The sequence below is a fragment of the Miscanthus floridulus genome, chromosome 3 (assembly GCF_019320115.1).
Source record: "Miscanthus floridulus cultivar M001 chromosome 3, ASM1932011v1, whole genome shotgun sequence".
NCBI classification, from domain to species: Eukaryota; Viridiplantae; Streptophyta; class Magnoliopsida; order Poales; family Poaceae; genus Miscanthus; species Miscanthus floridulus.
Window position 1 is genome coordinate 18,420,696 of NC_089582.1, and position 12,055 is coordinate 18,432,750.

The 12,055-nt window shown below is 43.9% G+C and overlaps 1 pseudogene; it reads right to left on the reverse strand.

Moving 5' to 3' along the window:
• Positions 1–1,728: 1,728 nt before the first annotated feature.
• Positions 1,729–11,098, reverse strand: LOC136541426 (DEAD-box ATP-dependent RNA helicase 58, chloroplastic-like; annotated as a pseudogene).
• Positions 11,099–12,055: the final 957 nt, after the last annotated feature.

Below are 12,055 nucleotides of genomic sequence, written 5' to 3' on the forward strand. Positions count from 1 at the left end.
ACCAAGGTGTATTTTAATTCGATACAGGTTTAATAGGACATTGCTATTTATTGTCAGCATTAACTTATGTTATGGATGTGATGGTCATTAAAAAATAAATTATAAAAGCATAAAATATAAGTAGATATGTACCATTCACGTTAACATTTTACATGAATATTTAATAGTTTTTTTTTCTCTCGCTGCAACGCACCGTTTCGTCCAACATAATCCGTGTTCTGTCCGTATTACCATCGCTCTATCCGTGTCTTTTTTTTTTCGTTTCAATCTCTGCTTTTTTTTTTCCTTCTCCGGCTGGTGCATGTTCCGTATTGTCCGTCGGGGTGTCTAGCCCCGCTCGTGCACGGTGGTGTCCGTGACTGCCTCTTCCGTGATTTTATTTTGTTTATTCGTTTCTAATAAAGAACTATGCTTTTCTCGTATAAAGATAAAGGTAAAAAATAAATACAGTATTACTTTTGAAACTCTGACCCTTAATAAAAAATATTTATATTACTAAATTGTTAGTTTTAATTAGATATAAATTATTACTATAATATGAATCAGTCAATAGTCTAACCAATTAAATCGTAAACTGAAATCTTAAGCAAAGTTTCATTCAATCTAATCAAAATAAATGTTTCTCCAAGCGATCTGTATACCAATGCAAATCTTTAAGTTATTTGCATATATGAGTGCAACTCTTGATAAGCGCGTGACACGATGACGACCAACCCATGCTGACTTTAATAAGATATTAAAACTACATATTTGTTTATGGATTCTCATAATAAGTCACTGAACTTGGATATCAAACTCTACCAACACATGGATAGTATAAAAACTAAAGTTAGAATACACTTGCGAGTAAATATTTTAGTACCCCCTGATGAAAGAAAAAAATCCTATCTAGGTAGTAATTTAATTCAATACAAAATTAATACAACATTGTCATATTATTGACAATATTAACTTATATTATATGGATACAATGATCATCATACACTAAAGTATAGCTTTTAAATTTTATAAAAAAATAATACAGAAGTAAATATTTAACATTGCCATCCTGGTTTCCACTAACAGACCCGTTTGTTTGTAATTGTTGCAGCAACCACTCGAAGCATCAAGTCACCTATACAAATTAAGTTGTCGCGGCCGCTACAGCTATGCAGCAAGCTAAAGCGAATAAGTTGAACGTTTTGTTTCTCCCGTTGCAACGCACGGGCATATTTGCTAGTCAATATTTATGCGTCTAAATAGCACTAAGAAATATATTTCATAACTAATCTAATGATATTTATTTGGTAAAAAAAATGCTAAAGTACCATGGCTGCCAACATGTTATCCGTACTGAATGTGGAATATGGTTTTGCTTTCTTCTGTTGATAATTTCACATGAATGACTAGATAAAGCGTTGACTTTGACATGAATTCTTTGTGCCTTTATATATAATCGTGCTCTGGTTTAAGTGACAAATGAACAATAACAGCTGTTGTTTAATAAGCTATAGTCCAGTGGACTGAGCTACACATGGTTGTAGTTTAGTTAAATCGTTTTCCGAGACGATAAAACAATTCTGGACCAACTTTTGTCATGATTCAAGATCATTTCATAAGTACATAACCAGAAAAATGGATATGCAATCGTATAAGATACAAATGCTGTAGATTTTCTCCCTGTATAGATAGATGCTCAGAGCGAGTGGGAAAAAAATCGATCTCCTGTAGCAGTACCCAAAAAAGGGAAGAAAAGGCTAGTATCCACATCCGAGCTCAAGGCCATGTTTAGATTGCAACTTTTTTCAACCCGATGAATAGTACCACTTTCGTCTTATTTGACAAATATTGTCCAATCGTGGACCAAGTAAGCTCAAAAGATTCATCTCGTGATTTTCAACTAAACTGTGTAATTAGTTATTTTTTTTTACCTATATTTAATACTCCATGCAAGCGGCTAAAAATTGATGTGACGGAGAGAGTGAAAAAACTTGAATTTGGATGGTATCTAAACAAGGCCCAAGAGAACGTAAACATTGACTCAAGGGGCAGCTCTTCACAGTGGAACTTGAGCTCATTCTGAAATCTCTGTAGCACGAAGTGCTCTTCCTCTGTTATAAGGGTTGCCACGCCGCATTCCAACCTGGAGAATGGTTCTCTCCCGGTTCTTCCAGCACGGTGCAGATAGTCGGTCGCCGTCTTAGGAAGGTCGAAGTTGTATATGTGGCTGGTTTGAGGAAGGTCAAACCCTCTGCTTGCAATGTCTGTTGAAACCAGCAGGAATCCTCTCCCCTTCACTTCCTGCAGAGGTCACAAATCTCATAGTCAATACAAAGAATGGAGATGCTGGGGGATTCTGACAAGGAACTCGGAGAGCACTTACAGAGAACGAGGCAGCTCGAGCATTGAAGTTCATATCTTCTACCAGCAGCAGCACATCTAGGCTTCCCTTATATGCATTTCTCAAGAACTCAGCAACGACGGTGGTTGACGGAGGATTTCCAGCCTTCTTTGATCTCTCAGACTAAGAACATAGGTTTAGAGTTACAAAACAGAATGCAGATGTGCGGGTGATACACCACTTCTTTTTGGTCTAGTCAAGAACTTAAGATTCATTCACCGTCAACATAACTGCTCAGAACTAGGTGATGAATAGATACTTCTTTGTTGGTGAACAAACCAGTTTTATTACTTATAAATGTCAAAGTATCCAGAGCTTTTAAAAAGGAAGTGACAGAAAATATGGGAACTGAAAATATGACGAAATTATGCACTGGTAGATGCTGCCGGTACCTCAGACAATGCCACTAAGTCATCATGGGCCTGGATCTTGGTGTTTACATGATGAATGATAATTGGGGTATAGATTTTGCAAGAACTTTCCCAGGCATTAGTAGTAATTCAAAAAATAATAAACAAGCTTGCCAAAGTGCAGATACCAAATTCGCTCAACTCATCACATATGTGCATGGCATTACAGCATCACAGCGCACTGCATCATGCATTATTCTGTATCATTCTGTATAAGCAGATAGAGATGGCAAAATGCTTTATTGTGACTATATTGAATCTGCATCTGACAAATATTGCTGGCCCGTCATAAGATCACCTGGCCTATTGACAACTCTACTGAGGAAGCAACCCAGAAAATAGATGACAAAATCCCAAGATACTAGAGAAACTATATAAGCAACATGGTATGGTACAAAAAGAACATCATGTACACCAGTACCTGTTCAGCAACAAATATGAATCCAGACTTTGGTGCATCCCTCTCAAGCAAGGATAGTAAAACATGCAACCTTTCCTTCTTGGTGCAGATCTGCACATTGATTGTGTTGTCATAGTCACCAAGATTCAGACAGAGGTCGAAAAGAAATCTTGGGAGAAAGGAGGTTGGTTGTGGACTTAGATGGCCAGGAGGCACTAATTATGGGAAAGAAGAAAAAAACAGGTTGCCTCTATATGCATTGGATCAGTTGAGAATTAGAAGAAATGTGGCATGCCTAGAGGCAGGTGATGTTGAGTAAGTGCCATGCATCCCAAAATTAATTGTCAAGAAGAACATTAGTATAATTTACAACAATGAGCCTGTGGGTGAGCATGGTTGTGGGTAAGTGCCTATGGTTGAAAGAAAAGGGCGTACCTAGTGCAGAGAGCTCCCGCTCTGTGCGGGGTCTGGGGAAGGGTGTTAGTGGCAAGCCTTACCCTCGCCTGTGCAATGCGAGGAGACCGCGACTCGAACCCGGGACCTTCCGGTCACAGGCGGGTGGGAGAAAATTGGAGCGTCCTTGTATGAGTGAGGTAAAAGAGAAACTAGATACAAGGTCATCAATCATTATACAGAGAATTTGATATGCTCACCACATATTTGTGACAGGTGCGAAGGCATGGGCTGTACACGGTGGACATGAACATGAACCACATCACTCTATACCATGATAAAGGGAAAAAGACATTAGCCTTCTTTGAAGTACAAAAGCAAACAGCAATTGGTTCAGTAGAAGAAGTTAGTACAACCTTGGTCCATTTATGCTGTACACAGTCGTGCAGAAAGTGATTGTGCTGAGGGATCGATGCGCTTGCAAATATGGTTTGACGACTCGAAGCTGCTGAATAAGAGGTTAATATTTTGCGAAGAGCGCTGACTTGCTTTGATGACCCAAAAAAAAAATCAACCTATGGAAATAACAACGTTAGCCCACTTGGCAAGTATAATTACAGAGCATCAGTGGGCGGAGCAAACTCTGGCAGTAATTAGATTCAAGACTTAAGTGGAGCGATGAGCTCACCTCATCGATAACTAACACTCTCATGGATTGAAGGCTGAATGTGCTGAATAAGAGGTTAATATTTTGCGAAGAGCGCTGACTTGCTTTGATGACCCAAAAATAAAATCAACCTATGGAAATAACAACATTAGCCCACTTGGCAAGTATAATTACAGAGCATCAGTGGGCGGAGCAAACTCTGGCAGTAATTAGATTCAAGACTTAAGTGGAGCGATGAGCTCACCTCATCGATAACTAACACTCTCATTAATTGAAGGCTGAATGTGCGCCTCTCGACCATTTGGCACAAGCTTGCCACAGTAGCTACAATTATTGCGGGGGGTTCTGCCTGTAAATTTATCAACAATTCTATCACAAACACATGTCTGGGACCTAATACCAGGGTACCCAATGAAGTGAAACTAATAACCATCGAACGCTGACACTTCCGATCAGACAAGAACGCGACGACGCTTCTTGCCCGAACGACGGAAGATTGGTTCCGCCTCGCCCGACCCCCGAGGGCCAGACCCCGCCTCGCCCGACGTCCGAGGGCGGGCTCTGCCTCACCCGATGGAGGGCTGAACATCGCCCCGCCCAGCGTCCGAGGACGGGCTCCGCCTTGCCCGACGTCCGAGGGCGGGCTCCGCCTCGCCCGACGTCCGAGGGCTGGCTCCGCCTCGCCCGACCCCCGAGGGCCGAACACCGCCTCGCCTAACAACTGCACCCTGCTCCTTCATGATGACAGGCACAGGGTGAGACAAGACGTTCGGGTCAACTGCGGCATCAAGGACCATGCCCTGCGCGCTGCAGGAAAGTACCGTCAGGGTGCGACGGGACAGGCGCTTTAGACCCTTCCAGGCATGGTAGAATCCGAATAGTGTTGTAGGCGCCGGCTTTCGCCCTACAGTATTGTAGGCGCCGCCTTCAGCCCTCGGGCGCGGAACCTGACACAGACATACGACAACCACTACGGTCCAAAAAGGGACTCGCGTCCCCTACGGTGACGGACGTGCAGTCGCCGCACCGTCCGCTCCCCACAGAGCTGCAGATCAACACTCCTGTCTGACACGCCGCCCACGAGGGCGGGACGGGACGTGACCACTTGCTGATCGAGTAAAGGCGTGGCGTCGTCAGCACACAGGCGCCCGGCAAACGTGCCAATCCGTAACACCACCCGGCCGTGTCAGCAAGGCTAACCCAGAGGAAAAAGAGGACCCAGCGCCTTCGGAGGGGTTCCTGGGCCTCTGGTTTTTTCTCCTTTCTCCGACATGTAACCCCTGCTACCCTTGGTCTATAAAAGGGAGAGCAGGGCATCCCGCTAGAAGGGGGGGATCCACTCACAGAGAGCTTGATCGACACGATTCGACAGCACACATCACACACAGCCAAGCCGCCACCAGGCTCTTGGCATCCTTTCGACCCTTCCATCAGAGACCTGGGACCAGTCCCTCTCTCGACCGTTTGTGCACCTTGTGCTGGCGCTTGGAGTAGATGGCATCGGACCCCCCAAAGATCATGATGCATTCCTTGGGATCGGGGAAGTCGTCCCCATCCTTGCCCACCGCGCCTCCTTTCTTGGCCGCTGTCTCCTTGCCCTTTCCTTCTTTTGGCCCGCAGGCCTGTCGTAGAAAGCAATTGAGGAGTTCGCAGTCCTTGTAGAGGTGCTTGACGGGGTAGGCGTGGTTGGTGCACGGGCTCTCCATGAGCTTGTCGAAGTGGTCAAGCAGGCCCTGTTGGGGTTGCTTGCCCGCGCGATCAGCCGCGACGACCAACGCGGAGTTGGCCGGTTGGCGCCGATCGTAGACCTAAATTTGCTTTTAATTACCCAAGTACTCCTATAACAATAAATAATTTATGTAACCCAATTTTCATCTCATTACTGAGAAAATTAAATATCCTCTCAAATATACATCTAAAAGATAATCAATATCTTCTATTAAAAATTGTTTAAATAACCATAGAGCATGTAGATATTTATACATTACCCACTTCTATCAATATTAATATATTAAGATTTGATTAATGTAAGCATACACATTGTGTCAGCATGCATGAGTGGTAAATATATATGTTATGTTTTTTCCTTAACAACTCATATACTAAGGATGCTAACAATTTTTTAAAACCATATTAGTAACCATGACATAATTTAAAAAGGTTATTACTTTATCTATATTTATATATTTTAACTAAATGTTTAACATGTCTATATTGATGGTATAACCATAACTGCACGTATAATTCCTCGATAGGAAAATTAAATCTCTACTGATGGCTATGTTTTTTTGGCCCTTTAACATTACTCTATAGCAAGTCGACCATTATAAGGCAAGATTTAAAATTCTCTTGAGGTTAGCACTGCTACCCCCTTCCGAGATCTCATTTCGAGGTCTGTCACTTATCTTAGGTGACATGGTGCAATTTTCGAATGATTGTATATGCTATTGCAGTACTTAGGAATCTACTATATGGCCTAAAATCCTTATTTGAGAGTTAGTAAAAGATACAATAAACACAACAGTTTTAACTTGATTAAAATATCTATAGCTGTCAATAAAATAAAAATAAAAATCAAAATTCTCACCATAGTTAATGGCAAGGTTTCAAACTACTTGCATATTAAAGATATACAAGGTGCATGCAAAGTAAAAATATGAATACGCATGAAAAATATATAAGTCGGTCCCTTGCACAAAAAGTAATTAATAAGTTTATGATCATTAAATATAGACTACAAAGTATCTACTATTTCTGTTTTGTAGAAAATAAATAAAAAACATACAATTTAATATAAGTAATTTTTAATTAATCAAATATATTAATAGTATAACTTTAAAATTCTACCCGTGCGAGAGTACGGGTTGATGGACTGAAATCGGACCAATATCATAGTTGAGAGACCAAATATAGACTTCTATTTTAAAATGCCAGTAAAAAAGTGTATGAGGGCTAAAATGTAAAAGAACAATTAAGTTAAGCAACAGCATTGCAACATTATTTGTAAAATATAGATGCCATGGGATAAATACAGTACATATGTATTCAGCCTAAAAAAATACAGTACATATGTGGGATAACATACTGATCCTGCTTGGCACATCCTGTCTGCATGAAAAGAAAGCGACTATAGTTCAGCTTGCATTATTTGGCTCATACAAACACCTTCTAGACTGCTATACGCAGGATTGTCTAGCTAACCTGCATAGGCACCGTAACAGATCTCATATACTCCTATCAGATTTTTTTTGCGGTCCTTCAAGAGATACTACTAATTATTGTTAGCAATCCTGCTGGACACGTTAGCCTAACCCTGCCGTAGGCAAGGGTTAGTTGCGCCGCCACCGTTATCCGGCCGTCAACTCCAGGCACGCATAGCCCGCTCCTATAATCCCGGGATTCTGTTTCCATAAGTCCCTGGTAGATTATACATCTAGAGAAGGCTATCTATTTATATGTACCTTGTGTTCATCAATTAACAGGACAACTATTCATACGTGCATTGCTACTCCATCAATTACAACTTGAGAAATACACACAAAAAAATGTTGTACCTTCTACAGAGCAAGTTGTAATTTTACTCTTCATACCTTTTTAACAACCATACAAAAAAAAATCTCTACTTCTATGCATACACGGCACAATTGTAGCAGCTACCTACACAATATTATGTGCTGAGCGTGGGGAGAAGGTTTGGCCATGTCCAAATGAGATCTTGAGAGGCACCAGTGCATTGGAGTTCTAAGTCAAGATATAATGTGTGGAGAGGCAGAGGAAGACCGAAATTGACATGGGGGAGGCAATAAGAAGAGATTTGAAAGAATGTGATATACGAGATCTGTGTCTGAATAAGAGTGCTTGAAAAACGGCTATCGACGTGCCTGAACTCTAGCCTGCCCCAACTTGCTTGGGACTGACAGGCTTGGTTGTTGTTGCTGTTGTCGTCGAGCGTGGGGGGAAGGTCGACGGGAAATTAATTACCTGCCTGAGAACCTTAACCCTTTCCTGCAATTCATCAGCTTCTTCATCCATTTCTTTAGCCTCTTCCCGTCGCCTTTTAGCTGCTTCGCGGCGACTTCGAATCAATGTCTCAAGATATTTGATTGTATCATCCGTAGAACTGCCCACGTCAATGTGGACAGAAAACAAAAATATGAAGAGAATTAAATGCAAGACATGCTTCTTTTTTTTCCATAAGCCCGATTTCCTCAGGCCTAGCCTAGCTAGACAGAAAGGAAGAAAGACACATGAGATACAGTTGTAGTAGAAAGAAAATTGTACCGATGAATGCTACGAAGATCCTGTTCCGACAATTGTTGCCTCTGTTCGAATTAAAGAGTGTAATACACGTCAGTCTATGTTGCAAGCGTGGAGAATAATTAATTGTAATCATGGATAGAACAAAGCATTAATTTCTCCTCGTCGCGGAAGTAAAAAGGAAGGTACAAATTTTTGTTAGTTGCATGCATGCAGTTTTTGGAACTCAGTTAATCAATTAATCCTGACATATTCCACAAATTTAATTCCCAGTTACATAACTCTCACCATTGAACCCCGCGGGGGTGGAGGCATCTTGACATGGTCGTCCTGAGACCTGCACGTATACATGGGAATTCGTTAGTGATAACATAGCTATACCATGCATGATCAATTAGATTCGTGTTTTCTTTCATTCCATTCATGACGATTGCCCTTTTCTAAAAACTGCCGGTTGCCCTGCCGGCCGCTTCCCCATCCAACAACGGCCAACACACCGTGTATTCACCACCAGAGAGGGGGAAATACTTCCCTCCCACATAAATCAACCTTTCTTGTTCTTTTAAAAAAGATCAATCTTTCTTTATGGAAATTATTGTGCTTAATTGCAGCCTGGAGCATATGGATTACATGAAATCGCTTGATTTTCAGAGGAGTCCAACCATCTTTTTTGGGTTGGAAAGTCAGCATCAAGTTGGAGTTAACCTTTATCCCATAGAGTGAAAGACAAATACAAACCTCATAGAGATAATTGGTTCAACAGTCTAAAATAGAACGCTTCTTTTTGCACAATCTACTTTCACAAAATTTTATAAAAATTCACAGTAGGAGCCCTCTCCTAGTGTTTACCCTAAAAAAACCTTCCCTTGCACCCCAGCCTTTGTGCCTCCGCTCCTCTCCGGCCGGTCAGAGATCAGAGATTCACTCCCACACGGCCACACCCATATGCACTTCTTCCGATAAACTATATATGAGCTGAAAAAATAGAAGCAAGATAAACTGAGAGTGTTCGATTTGGGAACTAAGAGATTGACACTCACCCTTCAGCTGCGGTCACTGCCAACGCCAATAAAACTAATAATAGAAAGATGACGCCAGATCTGCCGCGCTTTCTGCAGTAAGGACGCCGATGAGCTTCATTCCGTTCTGAACCCTCCTTGCGGACTCCTGCTGGGGACTGGAGGCAGAGCCTGCTAGTTTCATACACCACGACACTGCCAAAAATCTCTGGCGAACACCAAGAAGAAAATATCCTCGACAACTCTTCACAACATTTTTCGCTTCCTTCTGTTTTCTCAAAGCACGCCATAGCTTCGTCGGGTTGGTCGCGAGCTCGAAGCCTTCGATAATCCACCCGGGCATCCTTCAAAACCGAGGGGGAAACAAATTAAAATCCGAAGAAAAAACTAAAGATGGTAGAGAGGAGTCGGGCTCCCCGTGGGCGCTCTCCATGCCGAGCCGCCGCCGGGGGTGGCCGAGCTCACGGGCGCACCTGGTCGCGGCGGAGAAGCTAGCGCGACGGCGGCCGAGCGCGCAGGGGGTGGCGTGGGCGTCTCCCGGATTCTTCTTTGGGGTGTTCGTGTGTGTTAGTGTTAGCAGTATAGGCAGGGGAACAGAGGAATCGGAGTGGGGGGACGGAAGAACGGCAGAGGCAAAGCAGCTACAGAGGCTTCGGCGGGGCACTGCTAGGCGCTGAGCCTGACTGCATCGGTGACCAACGAAGCCCACACCGATGCGGCCATCTGGAGCTCGAACGCAAGAACAGAACGAACACGAGCGCACGAACAGAGAAGGGGCGAGCACAAAAATCGACGAAACCGGTCGAAATCAAAACGAATCGCTCCCAAACATTGCACAGACCATCACAAGGGAGTTGGTGAGCATACTCTAAGAGATCATCGCCCAATGTCAGCTTAAACTCTAGGAAATGCAAGATTTGGGGCAAGAACGGGGGTTTTCACCCTAAACCGAAAATTGGATCGATCTACGAGCTCGTACCAAATTAGTTGAATCACTTGGGGGATTTGATCAGCACATATCCTTGCTCGAATCGACTCAAAAAGAACGAACAAAAACGCTCTTAAATCGACCAATTGAAGGACGAACAGGAGAGGAGAAAAACACACAGAAAACACAAGAACGCAGAGCCGCGAAAATAAAATCACAAATCTCTTGAATCCTGGCGCGGACATCGGGGTCGCGGCCGATGGGAGCGCGGCTCGCCGGGGTGCAGACCGCCGGAGGCGCGGCCACAGTGGCACAGCCCACCGGGGCCAGCGAGGGCCGCCACCGAGGCCAGCCGGAGCCGCGAGGACCGCCGCCGGGGCCGGCAGGGGCGGCGAGGGCCGACGAGACGCCGCGGCCGCCAGGGCGCTGCCCGCCGGGGGGCGCGGCCGTCGGAGCGCGGCTCGCCGGGGGGCGCGGTCGCTAGGGGCGTGGCTGCCGGGGACACGAGATAGGGCGCGTTCGCCGGAGCTCGTGCCCACCGGGCGCAGCCCGCCGGAGGCGCGGCCGCCGGGGCGCGCTGCCAGCCGGGGACACCGGTCGAGAGGGAGAGAGAACGGGGGAGAGGAGAAATTACCGTGACCGTGAGAAGCAGAGCATAAGGTACATGTTTTTTTTTTTTTTTTTTTTACATAGAGCGTGTTTAGTTTGCCTAAATTTGAAAATTTGGGCAACGGTAGCACTTTCGTTTTTATTTGGCAAATAGTGTTCAATCGTGGACTAATTAAGCTCAAAACGTTCGTCTTGTAATTTTCAACCAAACTGTGTAATTAGTTTTTTTTTCGTCTACATTTAATGCTCCATGCATGTATCATAAGATTCGATGTGATAGGTGCTGTAGTATTTTTTTAGATTTTGAGTGAGAACTAAACACGCTCTAGTACCACATTAGTTTTTTCTATGGATAAGACCATTCCTACCCTTTATAAAATAAGTGGTATATAACCGATTGAGTTCCAATTTATACCATCGTCAAAACACAATAAATCAATCTAATACTTCTCTTAAGCGTCAACAAATACGTTACAAATCAAGGCTTATTTCTGTGGACGGAAATGACAAGGATTGTGCTTTCAATTTCACGGTGACAACAATTCCCTTTTCCTGTTTCACCTCACACACGTCACTGGATGATCAGTTGATGCGCTGATCACGATCTTCACCTGCCTCCTGGCCATCATCTGCCGCTGCATTGTGTGCCGGGACGCCGTCAGCAGCAACCCCCATAGGGGCCTCGGCGTCCCTGGAAGGCACAGCCGCCGTCGGTGTTGCGCCGCCTTCGTTCCTCTCAGCCCTGAATTGCCATAAGTCCATAACACGCACGCGTTTAATTAGATTAATTGCCGGCCGTTAATTTACACCGAGCCACATCGAGTTATTACTGCTACTGAACAACATAGCACTATCACGTAGGCAACGTAGCTTGATCATTGAAGCAATCAGTATAGTTTCAGTATTCACCTGACAAGTAACGGAGCAGTAAGAGGTCCCGCTTGTGCGATGAGTTGGGCGTTGAGGGAGGTGAAGACGCCATAGTAGGAGTC